This window comes from Rhinatrema bivittatum, chromosome 6 (genome assembly GCF_901001135.1).
Source record: "Rhinatrema bivittatum chromosome 6, aRhiBiv1.1, whole genome shotgun sequence".
NCBI lineage: Eukaryota > Metazoa > Chordata > Amphibia > Gymnophiona > Rhinatrematidae > Rhinatrema > Rhinatrema bivittatum.
In genome coordinates this window covers 68,485,758-68,503,557 of record NC_042620.1, presented here as the reverse complement: position 1 = coordinate 68,503,557, position 17,800 = coordinate 68,485,758, and positions in this window count along the sequence as shown.

Genomic DNA, 17,800 nt, shown 5'->3' with positions numbered 1-17,800 from the left:
GTGCGGCGTTTAGGGGCGTGCCGGGAGCGTTTCGGGGGCGGACCCGGAGGCGTGGTTACGGCCCGGGGCGGCCCGGGGGCGTGGCCGCGCCCTCCGGACCCGCCCCCAGGTCGCGTCCCGGCGCGCAGGAGGCCCACTGACACGCGGGGATTTACGCCTCCCTCTGGGAGGCGTAAATCCCCCGACAAAGGTAAGGGGGGGGCTTAGACAGGGCCGGGTGGGTGGGTTAGGTAGGGGAAGGGAGGGGAAGGTGAGGGGAGGGCAAAAGGAAGTTCCCTCCGAGGCCGCTCCGATTTCGGAGCGGCCTCGGAGGGAACGGGGGTAGGCTGTGCGGCTCGGCGCGCACCGGCTATACAGAATTGATAGCCTTGCGCGCGCCGATCCAGGATTTTAGTGGATACGCGCGGCTCCGCGCGTATCTACTAAAATCCAGCGTACTTTTGCTTGCGCCTGATGCACCAGCAAAAGTAGGCCTATTCGCATAGTTTGAAAATCTACCCCTATATGCATAACCTCTTTGAAAATATGCTCCTAAATCCTCAAGGACCTCTCCTTCTCAAAGTCCTGAGGGCCTTCTGTTTCATAAATGTTTAAATCCCTAGTTCTTCCTTCCCCACTCCCTCTCACTGGGGGGGGGGGGGGAGTTTGGTGGCCCTTCCTTCCCATAGCTGTCCTTAGTTACCCATTACAGTAATCCCAGGGAGCATGTATTGAGTCTAAAGCACCAGGGCCTTTCCAGTTCTCGCGGTGGCCAGCTGATCTCCTGTGCCTCAAATACTGACATTCAAGTAGGCAAGCCAAGTCGTCCTGAATGTCCCACCTTGCTGAATCCCATTCCCTGTAAATAAAGTCATTTGGGAGGTAACATGTTAACAGTATTAAGGACAAACACACGAAGCACAGTGTTCATAAGCAAGTCAAACAGTCCCATAACATTAATTGAACTGGAGAATATTATGACTGGATAATTGTTTGGACAATATTTCTTCTAATGCACTACATCTAAAGTAGTGTATTAGATACATCTTCTTGTGATTTTGCCATACTCAAAGTGGTCATGAATGCCTGATTGTGACAGAATATAGGCATCATGGCAGGAAGCAGGGAACCCTGATGTAACATCAGTTATGAGACCTGTTGCATTGCAGGCCACTTGCATGATGAGGACGTGAATGCCTTTATGTTTTCTGTAGCTGATCTCATTCCTAGCAGGTGGCCTGATGCAATCAATTGCCCCCAACACTGAAAGAAAGTGAACAATGTCATAAAATTCTTTTATGGTTTGTTCTTCATGCTCTATATCAACAGGAAGAGAAATACATTGATTTGTTCTCCTGAGAAAAGCACTCAAACTGTGAAATACAGAGTGATGTGACTGACTAGCTTCTTCCCTCTATGACCAAGAGAGGGGTCTGGAAAGTGATAAGGTGAAATAAGCCAGAGCAATAGTGACATTCAGGTAGACTGGCAAGGTGTGACCTCTCTGAGTGGAAAGCCACAGATTTCCCTCCAATTGCTGGTACATGAATACAATGGTTTTCCAAACCTAAACCCACAAATCACTCACTCCTCTGACAGGCTCCAAAACTGGGTCCTGGGCTTTTATATCCTCTCCATGGTTTATCTCCTCTTTTGTTGCCTCTCCCTCTGCTGATGCAAATTCCACAAAATCAACATATTTACAGCACTCATAGCGGCACTGTTTCCTATCACTAGAATCCTGAGTCACTACCTATGTACCTTGAGTCATCACTCAAACAACAGACACCAGACACAAACATTCTCAAATACCAGCTCCACACACCCTGAGGTACACAGAGTCAAAGAGAATTTAGATAAACTAACCCACAGAAACAATAGTTTCACAAACAGAGAAGACAGACCACTGACAACACACAATAATTTACAGAAAGAGCACAGAAATTACACTGAATCAGCTAATTAACAACAGCCACAATTATTCAACATAAGCAACTCCACTCTCAAACAACCCCCATACTAACCACCAACCTAATCTCTAAGTACCAAAAGACAGGTGAGGTTTAAATTCTATACAAGGTGCAACATCATGCATATGTTTGATGATGTACGCCCTGTAGCTTAATGCCATGTTTTCTCAACCAGATATCAATATTGTAAGTATGCACATATTCCTACCCTTATGAAAATTCACTATGCCCACATAAAGATGACATACGTGCATATATCCTGATTTTATGTGCACATACGCAAAGCCCCAGGACGCGCGTAAGTCCCGGGGCTTCGTAAAAGGGGCGGGAGGGGGTGTGTCCAGGGGCGCGTCGGCAGGCCGGGGGGCATGTCTGGGGTCAGGGGGCGGTCCGGGGTGGCTCAGGGGGCGTGGTGACAGTTCGGGGGCAGGCCAGGAGGGCGGTCCCGAGTCCCCCGGCACTGCGGCCTGAATCGGGGGATGCCGAGGTGGCGCGCGCAAGTTACGCCTGCCTCAAGCAGGCGTAACTTGCACAACAAAGGTGTGGGGGGGATTTAGGTAGGGCTGGAGGGTGGGTTAGATGGGGAAGGGAGGGGAAGGTGGGGGGCCTCGGAGGGAACGGAGACAGGCTGCGCGGCTCGGCGCGCGCAGGCTGCTGATGTTGCGCAGCCTTGCATGCGCCAACCCCGGATTTTATAAGATACGTGTGGCTACGCGCGTATCTTATAAAATCAGGCATACTTTTATTGCGCCTGTTGTGCGTACTTTTTTAAGATCTACCTCAGCATGTTTGAAAAATACTCTCATAGTAATGTATTTGTAATGGCTTATCATTATAACCTTAGATTAGTGACTAGTAAGGTAAGACAGTTCTCTCTATATTAATTTCTGTCACTAGGGAAATCAGATTGTGTAAGTTTAGTAGCTTCAGTGTAATATTAAAAGCATATTAATTTACAAAGGATCTGGGACTAATAATTTAAATTGTTAGTTAGTTATTTGGCTCCTAATTTGTCTGTTCCACATAAAACACTGTAAGTAAGAACAACTAAGATCAAAACAGAATGCAAGATTGATACATATTATTAACAGAATAGCCAGTGACTCATATGATACTGTATGCAAATAATACTGAAAATTGTCATGTGACTCCAAAATTGAAATTGCATGCTCTATTTTCCAAAGGATTTTACCATAGATACAGAACTGAATAAAAAACCTTTCTGAATAAGTAAAATAATGTTTTGCATTCTGAATATTAATAAAAATCACCGACAGAATAAATAAGAAACAACTTATTATCCATCGTGTCCCTGTTTCCACTACAAAGTAATAACAACTTTCAAGCACAGAACACGCAATGGCTTGCTATTAATTGTGAGACAGATATTCAGAAGAAAATGGCCGCAACTGAGGTGGGCAAAAATGCACCACTGTGATGCAGCTGGCTGCACAATTTTGCCCCCCTCCCCTTCTTTTTAGCACAGTTCATCATTCTGCTCTAAATATAGGCCTAACATAACTGGATCAGTAGTGCCACCCTGATCTGAATATTTATTTATTTTATTTGTTGATTTTTATATACCGACATTCGTCGGAACATCATGCCGGTTTACATTGTAACAAAATAACAAGAGAGAGAAATACAATAAACAGGGAGGGGAAGGGAGGAGCAGTAATGAAAGAGGAGAGAGTACAGCAGTAGGAAGGATAGGGAAAGGGAGAAATTTTATAGGAACATTTGAAGAAAATAAAATTAACAATAGACACTATGTACAGGTGGGCTGGTAGGTACCAGCCCACCTGTACGATTACTAGAGATGTGAATCGGAACCGGAATCGGTTCGGTTCTGATTCCGATTCAAATCTTATAATTTTTATCATCCGGCCCGATTGTTTTTTTGTTTATCGGCTGCACCCGATCCGATAAACAAAAAACCCACTCTGACCCTTTAAAACTGACACCTTAGCCTCCCTCACCCTCCTGACCCCCCAAAAAAACATTTTAAAATTATCTGGTGGTCCAGTGGGGGCGCGGGGAGCAATCTCCCGCTCTCGGGCCATCGGCTGCGCTAATAAAAATGGTGCCAATGGCCCTTTGCCCTTACCATGTGACAGGGTATCCATGCCTTTGGCCGGCCCCTGTCACATGGTAAATTGGGGGAATTTCTATTGTATCACACTCTTTAATGATTTTTGACGATATCGGACGATATTTTAAATCGTCAAAAAACGATTCATATCCCTAACGATTACTGCTCGCTCAATGGATATCCAGCTAACTATTTAGCAGATAAGTAATTAGTATGGCTAAATGGCATCTGCTGAACATAGCCAGATATTAGGGGCCACTGGTTAGATGGATAAGTCCTATTTTTCTAGATAAGTAGCGCTGAATGTCAGCCTCTGTATTATTAAGTATATTCCATACCTGATTACAAAAATCTGTGATTGAAGTATGGATGGTTTGGAAGCCTATTTCTGTGTTTAATATTATATATTTTATTGTTATATTGTTCTACAACATTATTTTAACTCTGCAATTTAATATGCAGATTACCATGATCTATATGCATTGTGGTAATTGCAATGCTGATTGTAAATATAAGATGCAGGACAACAAATGCCATAATACATTGGAATTCTTCAACCAGTGCTAGTCAAATGTCTCCCTCCAGAAACTGAGATACATTATGTTGCTACATAATTGTAATGCATGCAGCACACCTTATTTCTACATAACATTAATTTCCAAGGTCTGCTACTATATGTGACAATTATTAATCGCATCTACGACAATAACCTCATGGGTAATATTCTACAAAGGAACATTTGAACTGAAGGGATCAACATTTCTAAGAGCATTCTGGAAAGGGATATATAAAACCACTCAAAACTTTGAAGGAAGACCTCAGATTTATGGTAGAAATAATCTAGACTTCATATTCTGTCTACTACACTTAGAAGTTGAATGACCTAGTCTTCAAAAAATAAATAATACTTGTAATGTAACTAACCCCTATATTGACCATTTGTCCTTGATATCTCTGAAAATGGACAGAAAAGATAAGTTAGTCTGTCTCAAGGAAAGAAATCTTCCATATGTACTTTAACATCCTAAACAAAACTTTCAACTTTTATAAATTTATCATGTGTTACAGCAATCTCATGGGACACTGCACAGTGAGCACATGGACTGGTACTAGGATTAATTTAAAAGGTAGCTTCTCTTTGTGATTCTTCCTTATTCCTGTTACACTTTCAATAGCCCATTTTTTTCTATCTCCCTTCTTGACTATTTTGCCCTAACATTTCTTTTTCTTAGGCAATAGTATTTTACTTAAATAACTAATCTAAGGGACTTATATTCTAAAAGGTATTAACACCGTAATGTGCATTAAACGCTATTAACACAAGTAAGCATTCATGCCTTTGTCTTAATATTATTGTATTTGTATTAGTCAATATAACATTTCCTGGGATAACACAAGGAATATTTAAATGAGATGTTTTGCAAGCTTAGAAAAACTCAGTATTTGTCTGTAGTTAGAGGAAATTACATACATGAATTATATTTGTGTTAACTCACTGGGACACGCAAAAGTTAACTACAGTTCTGGAGGTCTAGCTAAGTTTTGAATGATTCCCCCATCAGACTAATATGCCTACTAGAGATGTGAATCGTGTCCTCGATCGTCTTAATGATCGATTTCGGCTGGGAGGGGGAGGGAATCGTATCATCGCCGTTTGGGTGTTTAGATTATCGTGAAAAATCGTTAAAATCGTGAACACACACTAAAACCCCCTAAAACCCACCCCCGACCCTTTAAATTAACCCCCCCCCCAATGCCTTAAATTACCTGGGGGTCCAGCGGCACACTAAAACCCACCCCCGGCACACTAAAACCCACCCCGACTCTTTAAATTAAATCCCCCACCCCAAATGCCTTAAATTACCTGGGGGTCCGTAGCGGCGGTCCGTAGCTTAAATTACCCCCGGGTCCGTAGCTAAATCGGGGAAAGGGGGAGAGCAGGAAATCCGGCACACTCGTTCAGCGAGGGTTCCGGACCCCCGCTGAACGACCTCCTGCAGTCGATCTCCTGCCGGCACCATTTTCAGTACGGAAACGATTCGCGGCAGGAGATCGCTCCAGGGGCCCCCGCTGGACCCCCGGGAACTTTTGGCCAGCTTGGGGGGGCCTCCTGACCCCCACAAGACTTGCCAAAAGTCCAGTGGGGGTCCGGAACAACCTCCTGTGTCGAATCGTATTGGTCTATGGCCGCCGCCATTTTGCGGCGGCCATTTTGCAAAATGGCGCCGGCTGAAGACACTACGATTTAGTGTGCCGGATTTCCTGCTCTCCCCCTTTCCCCAATTTAGCTACGGACCCGGGGGTAATTTAAGCTACGGACCGCCGCTACGGACCCCCAGGTAATTTAAGGCATTTGGGGTGGGGGATTTAATTTAAAGGGTCGGGGTGGGTTTTAGGGAGTTTTAGTGTGCCGGGGGTGGGTTTTAGGGGGTTTTAGTGTGCCGCTGGACCCCCAGGTAATTTAAGGCATTTGGGGGGGGGGGTTCGGGAGGGTGGGGGATTTAATTTAAAGGGTCGGGGGTGGGTTTTAGGGGGTTTTAGTGTGCCGGTTTTCCTGCCCTCCCCCTTCCCCCGATTTACGATTTTTTGACGATAAATCGGGGGAATTGGTATTGTATCGTGGCCCTAACAATTTTTGATGATTTAAAATATATCGGACGATATTTTAAATCGTCAAAAAACGATTCACATCCCTAATGCCTACTGCTTTAATGGCAGGGGGAAAAGAGGTAAAGGGGAATTAGTTTCAGATAGCAACCAACAAGGAGATTGAATTTTATGGTCTGGAAAACAAATAAGCGTGGGGGAAACTTGCTGATGCAGCTGCTACTACCCTTAACCGATAAGCCTTATACTTGTGATGTCACACCAACATTGCCCTCTGCTTTAAAGGCAAGTGATAATAAGGAATTGAACTCAGACAGCAACAAACAAGGACCCTGACTTTGATAGTTTTGGAAACTAAGTATGGGAGAAACTTGTATGGCACAGCAGATGCCACCCCCTGATGCTACCATGGGGGAGACCTGTATGGGACGGCTGATGCTACCAAAAGCTTGCTTGGATGGACCATTTGGCCCTTTTCTGCCATTATTTCTATGTTAGCAAAATAGCTAGCCCCTTTCCAAGTCATCACAGACCCTCTTCTAGCACAAAGAACTCCCAGCTCCCCAGACACAGAAAATATCTCCCACCCTCCAGTAAGCAGAAAATGTTCTTGATGGGGAAGATTTCCTCATCTTGCCTAACCTTTCAATGAACCTTTCCTGCTTATCTGAGTATGGTGAGGGCAGAGAAATTGGCTACATGGGAAGACTTTTCATGTTGATTCAGTGGGATAGGAGGGTTTTTACATTAACACTAAAAGGAACTTTCATGCTGACTTTGGAAATAATGGTATTTCCTTGTTGTCTCAGGGGGTGTGGGATCATTGGTCCAAAGGGTTGTCTTATTGTCTTAGGGTCTAGGGAAATGTCTTTGCCTACAAGGGGGTCTTTGATATGACTTGGGCGGTAGTTAGAATTTCCATCCCCATGGGGCTGGGGGCGCCTCATTGCTCAATTGGGAGGTGGTGTATCACTGTTGGTAACAAAGCTGTATTATTGGTGGTTTTAATGTGGTGTATGCCTGAAAGAGAACTGCATTCGCCAAGAGCATTTATTGGAAGTCTCCATAATTCAGACTATGATGAGGTTGCTTATTTTAGAGCAAGAGTCTTCTCTGTAGTAGTAGTAGTAGTAATAGTAGTTGTAGTAGTACATGAACTATGGAACAATTTACTTCTGGAATCTAGGCAAGAACTGAAAACTTGTGAGTTTTTTACTCATGTAATTTGCACCTCCATGAGGTCAGGTGAAAAATATACACCAAAAAGTATGAATGGAAATTGGAACATGATAAACCACACATATACTCTGCCAGTTTAACTCCACCCCTTTTTTCAGATTGTAAAAGTATGAGAGCTGTTTAAAAATACACATATTTTAACTCACACTGGGGGAAGGTCGCTTTGCAAAGGGGCTTTTTATATGGGTAAACTCATGTTTATCCATATAGATAGTTCTGAATGTTGCCCTCAATATAATTCATATTTTGAAGAATAATGTTTTTGTCCAATTCCGTTGCACTTTAAAATAGTTTGCAATTACAGTTTTTTATGAAAAGACATAATTAGTAAAATGAGATTGTTTAGGATATCCCATCATTTATTGAAGATATTTAAACCAGCAGGGAATGTCATCATTTTCAAAGGAATTGGATTACAGAAGTGACATCAATAAAGGTATTTAAAGCAGCCAGTAAAGGTCAGTGCGCATCTTCATAAATCATAGCTGTACACCTCTTTTGTCTGTTTCGCCATAAAGTAATTAACTTAGTACTAGTACGAAAACATAGTATATTGACATTAGGTCACTTCATGGCACAACAATATTATGGCACAAGAAGGGTTATATTTGCAAGCTGCAAATTCTATTATTTACCGTACCTGAGTGATCAACTTAGTGGCCTATATTAATATACAGTTATTAAAAATAAAAATTATGAAATAATATAAAAGATTAATAATATCACACTAAGATAGTTTGTCCAATATGTTCTATAGATGTAACATACAGTTATTGCTACTTAATTATAATTCATATTTAATTTATGTACTATGGGATATTGAAAGGCAAACTTGTCCATGCTAGCATTTAAAAGAGGGAGAAGATTAAAGGTCTTAAGTACATTGTCTGGGCTTAGTTACAAAACAATTTAAAAATAGCATCTAGATAAAGCCAAAATGTACAGAGAATAAATACTATTTTGCATGCCAAAGAAATAAAAGTTTTAAGATGTTATTTGAGTTAAAAGTGAATGCTTAAGTTTAGATTTATACAAGACTAAAGTCTCATGGGCCTTGATCTTTTCAGTCATTCTTTTGAATATTTGAATTTCCTTGAAGGATTGCTGTTCAACATTAATTATCAGCTCTTAGAAGACACCTAATTGTTGTTTTTGGAAACATTTTTCTTTACTTTGTTTTACACTGTTATCTTTTTTGTAGCTCAAGTAAATAAAGGTTCAAAATAAATAATATTTTAAACTTTGGATTATTTCGCAAGATGGCAATTTACAGTATGTAGCCAAGTGTTGCAACAGAAAAAAATAGCAGTGGAATAACAAATCACAAGACACCCCTCAGGACAGAAGGTAGAGAGAAATGTTAAATTAATGAGCCCATAAAAACTGCTGCAAATGAAACGTGTAAATACATTGATCTTTTTTTTTTTAACCTAATGGTTTCCTTATGATTTTTACATCACAGAAAAACCTGTTCTATTTGCACCAGCACAGCTTCTTAGTAAACACTGTTCTTTCTTATCTGCTCAATGCCTTCTCCCTAGGCTATGGCAGATTTTTCATTTAGCTAAAAGCTCGGTAAGAGGTCTATGAGACTGATAATCCTACTACGGGCCGCAGCTGGCACTTTCATGGGGTAGATGATTAGTAGAACATTTTCTATTCGACCTGGAGAAATTCTCTCAGTGGGAAGTTAACATCCGCTTACTGTCTTTACCAGAACATACTCATCAGTTCCCCATCTGACACCCATGAACAGAAGCTGCTTGAATAATGGATAGATAGTAGAATATCTGGGGGTTTTTAAATAGTGTCAGTGGTAAGTTATAAGTCAATTCATTGGTTTCATCTTGAGATTTTACTGTTATTCCTTATGCTTTCAGATTATTAGATTCAACAATAAAGATTCATATTTGTGCAAACATATTTCAAATTATGCATGTTTCAGAGGTGTTTCTATTATCAGTTTTCTGAAATTGATTTACCTGCAATTAAATTACTGGAAGTTTTAAATAGTTATATTTTGCTTTTTCTGCTGAGCATTCAGTAGCTTTTCCAGTTATGAAGTAGTTAACATTTATATGCCTACATATAATTCCAGGAGAGCTATACGCAGGATTTTATAGTTCAGAGATTTTGTAAAGGCTTAAAGAAAAATGTTTAAATCATCTAATTTATCCTAAGTTTTTTTTTGTCTAGCTCTATTTCTTCTCCTGTGGACTGTTCTGTGACCTGATGCTTAATAATGCATAATAAAGCAGTGAAGGGGTGTCCTCTTGCCATTGTGTAAAGCTGCTTAGAGAAGTTCTCTTATGCCCCGTATTGAGACACATCACCCCATGTCAGACGAACTGACAGAAAAACACTGACTAGGGCAAACCACACAAAAGGAATATGAAACCTTCTGTCATAGTGTAAAATCGAGTTTCACCAAATGTGCCCCAAGTAATATCAAATCTTACTTTGCAAGGTTCACCTTCATTTTCTAATCCATGTCTTTGTATCCAGTAATGAGGGGGGTGCTACAAGAATTATTCTTTAATAGAATTTAATGCACCTGTGAGCAAAGGCAGTTTAACATTTTATCCTCGTTGCAGTGCAACTGAAATCCTTTAATAATAATAATGAGATGGAATATAAATATAAGCATTTTAAAATTTACTGATCTTTTTCAAGAAGTTTACCCAAATGTTCTGCTGTTACCCGATCATTAATTTGAGGATAAAATAATGAAAATGTTGTAAATGAAAAAATGTGGAAATTCTAGTAAAAGCACAATGAAACTTTTGCTTCATTTATCTGTATTCAGACTTGGCTGACAATATTTTGTCTATAAAAAATTATTGTGATCTCATAAGCTCATGTATAATATCTTAAAAGGTCCATTAAAACATATCACAAACTCGCAATTGTATTTTCCAGGACTAATTTGGATAATAGCCATCCTATTTCAGTAAAAGATAAAGTTTGAGCAATAGAAGTTTATTTAGGGGAGTGCAAAATATTTTTTGTTTAGCAAAACATTTAGCAAAAATATAGCAGCTGTTGCCATTTCATGAATAAAATTGTATGGTTACAGTGTTTGTTCATTGGGATACATAAATAAAGGTTAGAACAACAAACTAACTGTAGATGCTACCTATTGAAAAGAGCTCTTGAACAGTTTCCTGGGATCTGCAAACTTCCATTGAGATTTTGAAAATTGTCCATAAAATGTTTTGTCATAGGTTTACCGCAAAATCTTTCAATGAAAACATCAAAGTATAGTGATTGCAATGTTAGGTCACTTAAGTATGTAGAACAAGGGTCAAAAAACAAGCTGTGGATAATTATTTATTTCAGTACATCTGTGTCTAGCTTTGGAAAGCTGTATTCCCTTCGTCAGGTCAGTGAAAAGACAGGTTTAAATAGTGCAGAGTCAGCGATGCAAGTGTTTGTCGACATAAGCCTGGAAGTTGCAGGTTACATTACAATTATAACTCAATAAAGGCATGCAGGGCCATTGACCATTGAAAGGGACTTGCAAGACAGGCAGGGGGCTGGGGCATTACCACCACTGCCACCAGTGTCAGTCCAGCAATGGCGGTATGTCTCACAAAACCAATCTCGACAGGAAGCTGGCCGCATCATTAGAAGGGGATTCCCCCATAGCCCCAACCCTTGGGCACCACTATAGCCAGCGATAATCCAGACTAATGGGATGAGATGAGGCTAGACAGATGTGACAGAAACTATAATGCAATCTATGCCAGCACATTTCACAGGACACCATCGCTATCCACATGGGAAAAACTTTCAGCATAAAGGATTCTCATCCATGCTTTTCTATGAATGCAGCATTCACAATCCAATACAAAAAAATGTGAAGAGGAATGAGCAATAAATTATAGACAAGAGTAAACCATCATGGATATAAAATATTATTACAGAGATGAACAAATTCATACCTGTGTAGATAAACAAAACACTCCTCAGGGAAAAAATGCACCCTTAATGATCTCACTATCAGAGTACTTAAAATAAATTTCAGAACTATACAATGCAACATATTTGAAATTAAGATGATCAGAAGCATTAGAACAGAAAATCACTCGTTAAAGATATTAGCTTTCTCACTCATTATCAGACATGGGTCCTTGGGGCTGTCAAATTTTACTGTCTGTGTCACCTCTGTTAAGTCCACCAATCCATCCCTTTGCTGAGGTAGAATTGTAAGATGAATTGTAATTTCCTGGCATTTACAGACAACCTTATGCCGAGCTGACTGCTATTTAGACCTAGAGTAACTGCACTGTCTATTCACTGATCTCAGGAAAGGATATACGTTACCTCTCAAAGCTAGTTACAAAGGGACTGTCAGTGCTATAAAAATGCATTATTACACATCTGGGTTCCTCTCCTCATCCTGCCCCTAAAGCTATGGTGACAGCATGTTACGAAAGAGGGTTCATGAATGAAGAATCCTAAACTGTATTTGTTCACATAGAAGTTAATTTTAGAAGCCTGGCGTGCGCATCAATTAGGGGATGTGTGAAAAAGTTGAGCTTGCAAACGCCGACCGTATTTTAAAAAGATCCCAGATACATGCGCTAAACCCGATTCACGCACATCTGAAAAGTTTCCAAAAAAGGAGCAGAGCGTGGGTGTGGTCTGGGTGGGGCATGGGCATTTCAGAGCCTGGCCAAGAGATGTGCCCATAAATACTTACGTGCCAAATGTGCACCAAGATCCTCTGCTACATAACTTTACTTCTGCTATGGATGATGTATAAGTTATAAAATTAAAGGATCAAGCCATTTCTGAGGGGCTGTCGGGCCGAAAACCGGACGCTCAATTTTGCTGGCGTCCGGTTTCCGAGCCCGTGACTGTCAGTGGGCTCAAGAACCGACGCCGGCAAAATTGAGCGTTGGCTGTCAAACCTGCTGACAGCTGCCGCTCCGGGTCAAAAGGAGGCGCTAGGGACGCGCTAGTGTCCCTAGCGCTTCCTTTTGCCCGTTTCTACCACCGGGCCTAATTTAAATACTGAATCGTGTGCACTGGCGAGTGGCCGGTGCACGCGCTGGAGAGCGGGTGTTCGCCCGCTCTCCCGCTCTCTTTACTGTATTGGCCTGCCAGTTAGCAATTTCTAAGACCTTATATATCCGTCGCGGGTGACATCATCTTCAGGGGACGCCCCCAAGGTTCACGCCATCGCCGGTACTTCAGTCGGGTCCGCACCATGTGCGCGCTCCTAGGCTTCCAGGAGACAAGGCAGGTTGCAACGTCTAGCCGGTCCGGGGATGCCGGAAGACCTCGGCAGAAGGATGCTGCAGAGGCCAATCTTCCCGTGGACGAAGAGGGAGGCGCCAAAGAGTTAAGGAGGGCGGAGAGAGGGATTCGGGAACCGATGGACACAACACTAATGGCTGCTCCACAAAACACAGGTTCACATATGTTGGACCTTCAGCCCGGGCATGGGCACTGACAGGCATGGGCATATATCACAGGCCATTCCTGCATACAGCTGCCCTTCCTGGTTTTGTTACTGGTGGGCCTTGCCTTCCTTCTCATAGGTTTCTTTACCTAGTTGCAGACAACTCTCCTCTAGAGAGTTCCAACCATCCACCCACAAAGCTTCAGGTTCTTCTGCTTCTAATTTAAAATGACAGTTCAAAACATCCTCTAAATATTCTTTAAACTAACAGTCCCCCATATTGGTACTTTATCCTCTACTAGGGGTGCTATGGATTTGGGTTCAAGTCCGAATAATGAGGAATATTTCTCATCCAGGGCCCTGGCTCTTTCCACCATGATCTCCAAGACCACTGTTCTGAATATACAACATAAATAAAGCACCCTTGGTATGGACCCTAGAGTGACTGACTGGGTTAGAAACTGACTGAGTGGGAGGCAGGAAAGGATAGATATAAATGGAGTTTACTCTACTAAGGAGGGTGTGCTTCAGGGATCATTCCTTTGACCCATTCATTTCAACATTTTTCTGAACAACATAGTGGAAGGATTGTTGAGAAAGCCAGGAAGGTACCTGAGGAATTATCTAGGGTCTGGAAGCTAAGATTCAATGCTAAATAATGCAGTCATGCATTTAAAATGCAAAAACCCAAAGGTCATCATGTGGCTTCCTCTTCAGTATCAATCTCTCAATGTTGGTCCCTATGTAACAGGGACTAGAATCTACACAAATATTCTCAGTGGTCATCTTGGGATTTTAGTAGGTAGTTTTTTTGCATATCCTGCACCTCCCCAGCTTTTGGGCCATCTTCTTTTTAGGATAGCTCTCAGGGATCTAAATTACCACTGAGCACATACAGCAGTTTGAGGGAAGGAAATAATCAGAAAGGAGGTCTGTATCTCTGATTTGCATCTTGTGTCCAGTTAACAGCAAAGTGGAAGACAGATTGGAGATTTTTGAGCATCTGGAGGACTCTTTTGGAGATTAAAGCTATTTTTTGAAGCTGGGTAAAGTTTTTCCATTGCCCCTGGTAAATGTTGGAAGTGGAGGAGAATTTACCTACCCTCATTATGGAAGGAATTTTGGACCAGGACCCAGTTAAGAGCAGAAGAGCCATCAAAAGTAGCATTATGAACAGAGAAATGTATTTTTTCTTGATTTGCATATTCCTCATTTTATTCTTGATTTTTGGAATCATTGGCTGGATATTATTTTTCAAGTTTAAGTAAACCTTTTTGTTATTTGCACACAAAACTTGGACTCTGAGCCTTTTAATCAAGTTTGCCCTTTAAACTGTCTGACCCCTCTCACTGTGACTATTGATACAAGAGTGAGAATGACCGTGCAGCCTGGTTACCCCACCATAGCACCTAGAGCCCCACCAAAGAATCATGGCCCCCAGGGCTGACGTTTGGCTTAGAGTGTTTTGGAGACCTGCGAGAGTGAAGACAGCCCTGGGACTTTGCTGTACCCCTGCATCAGGGACTCTCCATCAGAGAAGAAGCTACATCTACCACATCAGCATCTATCGTTCCCAACTTGCAATCAAGCAGTCATATTTGAGTTCCTTAATAAAATCTGAAAAAATCTACAGTGGAGGCAGATAAGCCAGCTAATGATATATTAAACAAAGGCAGGGAAAATTAAATGTTTTAGGGGATACAGAGGGATGTGTTCCTTTCCTTTATAGCCATGTTTCTCTAATATGAATCCTTATTCCTACCCATGCCTCATAAGCTTAGAATGTGCAAGCAAAAGTCAGAAAAATTCTGACAAGCAGCTCTTACCTTTGTTAACAAAGCGTCACCATGTATTACCAAGCTCTTCCTATGCAGACAGTCAAGGCTTCCCCTTGGTTAAAATAAATAAATGCAGGAAGCTTCTGCACATGTGTAACTTTCTGGCAGGTGATTATACCCTGTCTATTTAAATAGCTGATGTTGCAACATAATTCTGTGGCAAGGACCATAAGCATTAGGAAGCCAGGAACAGGATAATTTTAAAAAGTGACTCTACTGGATATCTAGGAAGTACAATTATCTAACTGTAAGGCTTAAAAGGGTTCATATCAGTTTGTTGTTTATAGAAGTGCAACACTTAAAAGATATGGAGCAAATCTTTAGTGGGGCATATATTTTAGCTTGCACATATCCAGCCAGTATTTTAATGCAAGGATCCCATGCACTTTATTTGAATATTGGCTTGTGTGGCTCAAAGTGCACGAGCGCACTCTTATAGAATCTTACATGTGTACATTTTTTTATATGTCCATGTGCATGGATAGTTGTCTCCTTGTATCAAGTTACACTTCTAGGACACTACTTGTCAATACTGCTAAAAGTACATGTGTTATATAAGTATGTTTAGATTAAGCCATTCTAACTATATAACCCCCATTTTACCCATGTCGATCCTGACTAGGATCGACATGGGTAAAATGGTGAAAGCTTTTAGTGTAGCTGCATTTAAAAAAGGTTTGACAAGTTCCTGTAGGAAAATTCCATAAACCTTTATTAAGGTGATGTTGCAGAAATCCACTTCTTATCCTTGGGATAAGCAGCATGGAATCTATCTAATCCTTAGGATCCAGCTGGATACTTAATACATGCATTGGCCAATATTGTAAACAGGATACTGGGCTTTATGGACCTTTGGTCTGACCCAGTATAGCAAATCGTACATACTCCATCTCCCTCCCACCATGTCCTACCTCCCATTTGTCTATTTCTACCCTAGGATCTTCTACGTCTTCTCTCCCTCAAGTACATTTCTGTCTCCCATCCTCTTTAAATTCAGCTCAATCTTCCCCTATGATCCACTTCTTTGACCCAACTTCTAGAACCCTCTACAAAGGACAGTGTTACATACACAGAGACAACTGACTCTTGAAACTCTTCACAAATGGGATTTGCTATACTGGATTCCAATGCTTCATTAATTGCAGATTCTGATATGACTGTAACCTGTTCTATTGCCTCTGTTCATTTAAATTTATTGTAATCTACCTTGAGAACAACTTTGGGAAAAGTCAGAATATGAATTGTTCATAAAGAAAGAAATAATAATAAAGAAATAAATAGGGAGTATCTGGGTTAAAGATTTAAAAGCAAACTCAGGGGGTGTGACTAACATGTACTCCAAGTCAGATGCATAGAGACTTTTCTCCAGCTCAATCTTTTGGATTGCAGCCCCTACCATTGTTTTATAGCCCTTTTTTGGTTTGTAATTCCTGTTTATTTTTTATTCTGATTATGTCTGGGAGTAAGCAGCATAAGATAGACTCTGTATTTGTACTCTCCAGTGGTACAAAATGATCAAAGCCTAACCCTCCTTCTCCATGTAAGATAGTGCCTGCTAAGGAAACTCCAGAGCTTATATGCCCCATAATGGCCAAACTTCTCAGCTGAAGGAAATGTTTACAGCTAATAATGAAGCTATCCAGGCATTTCAGCAAGATTTAACTGCTATCACTACTGAGCTTGCATTCTTTCATCAAAGAGCAGAGGAAGTGGACAACAGAGTATCACATTTGGAGGATGAAATGCTTGCTGCCGACAAAGACTGAAAAGTTATTGCTGAGTTAAAAAGAGACCTAGAGGAAGTTAATAACTGGAGCAGAAGAAGCAGTATACATTTGTTGGGCCTACCTGAGGGAATGGAGGGAATTGATCATATCAAGTTTATCAAAGACTTTATCCTTTTTTTTACTAAGTCATACAAGGCCTTTCAAAGTAGAACGGGTCCACAGAATTTCTGGGTCATTGACTCAAGCTGGAACACACTCTTGGTCATTTATTTTAGAGGCGCTTCACTATCTGCAAACCCTCACCATTCTGAAAAGTACAGAACTGGCAAACCTGGCAAGGACACCAGTTGCTGATTGTTGCTCACATAGCTAATCCTAATGTGACTTATCAGAAACAGTTCATGGAATACAGCCACAGCTGACAATACTAGGTGTGAGATATGGAATGTTTTACCCAGCCAGAATGAGAGTGACATGCAATAATGTCACCCAGAATTATACCGACCCTGCCGAGCTACGCAAATTCCTTGCAGCATATGTTTTTGCCCAAAATGGATGTTTGTTGATTGTGCCTGCTGAGCTGAATTATGGTTTTTGTTTTTCTTCCTTATCGCCTGATTTGGCCTTACTGCAGCTGACTCTTCTGGTCCTGGATATATTCTTCTTTCTCTTTTTCACATATGGCTGTCTCTCTTCTCCTTTTTTATGCTTGTGTGTCCTGCTAACTTTGTTTTTTCCTGATGATCTGATTGTTTACCGGAATATGGTGCTCCCAAATTAACTGTGCTATATACGCTGAAGTTCTCTGAACTTGATTGTTTTGCGTGGACTTTGAGTTTGACTCCTGGGAACTGTCTTCAATATTGTTCTTTTTCTGTTTTTAATATTTGTATTCAGTGCACTAATTATTTTTCTTTGAATGTTTGAATGGGGCACTT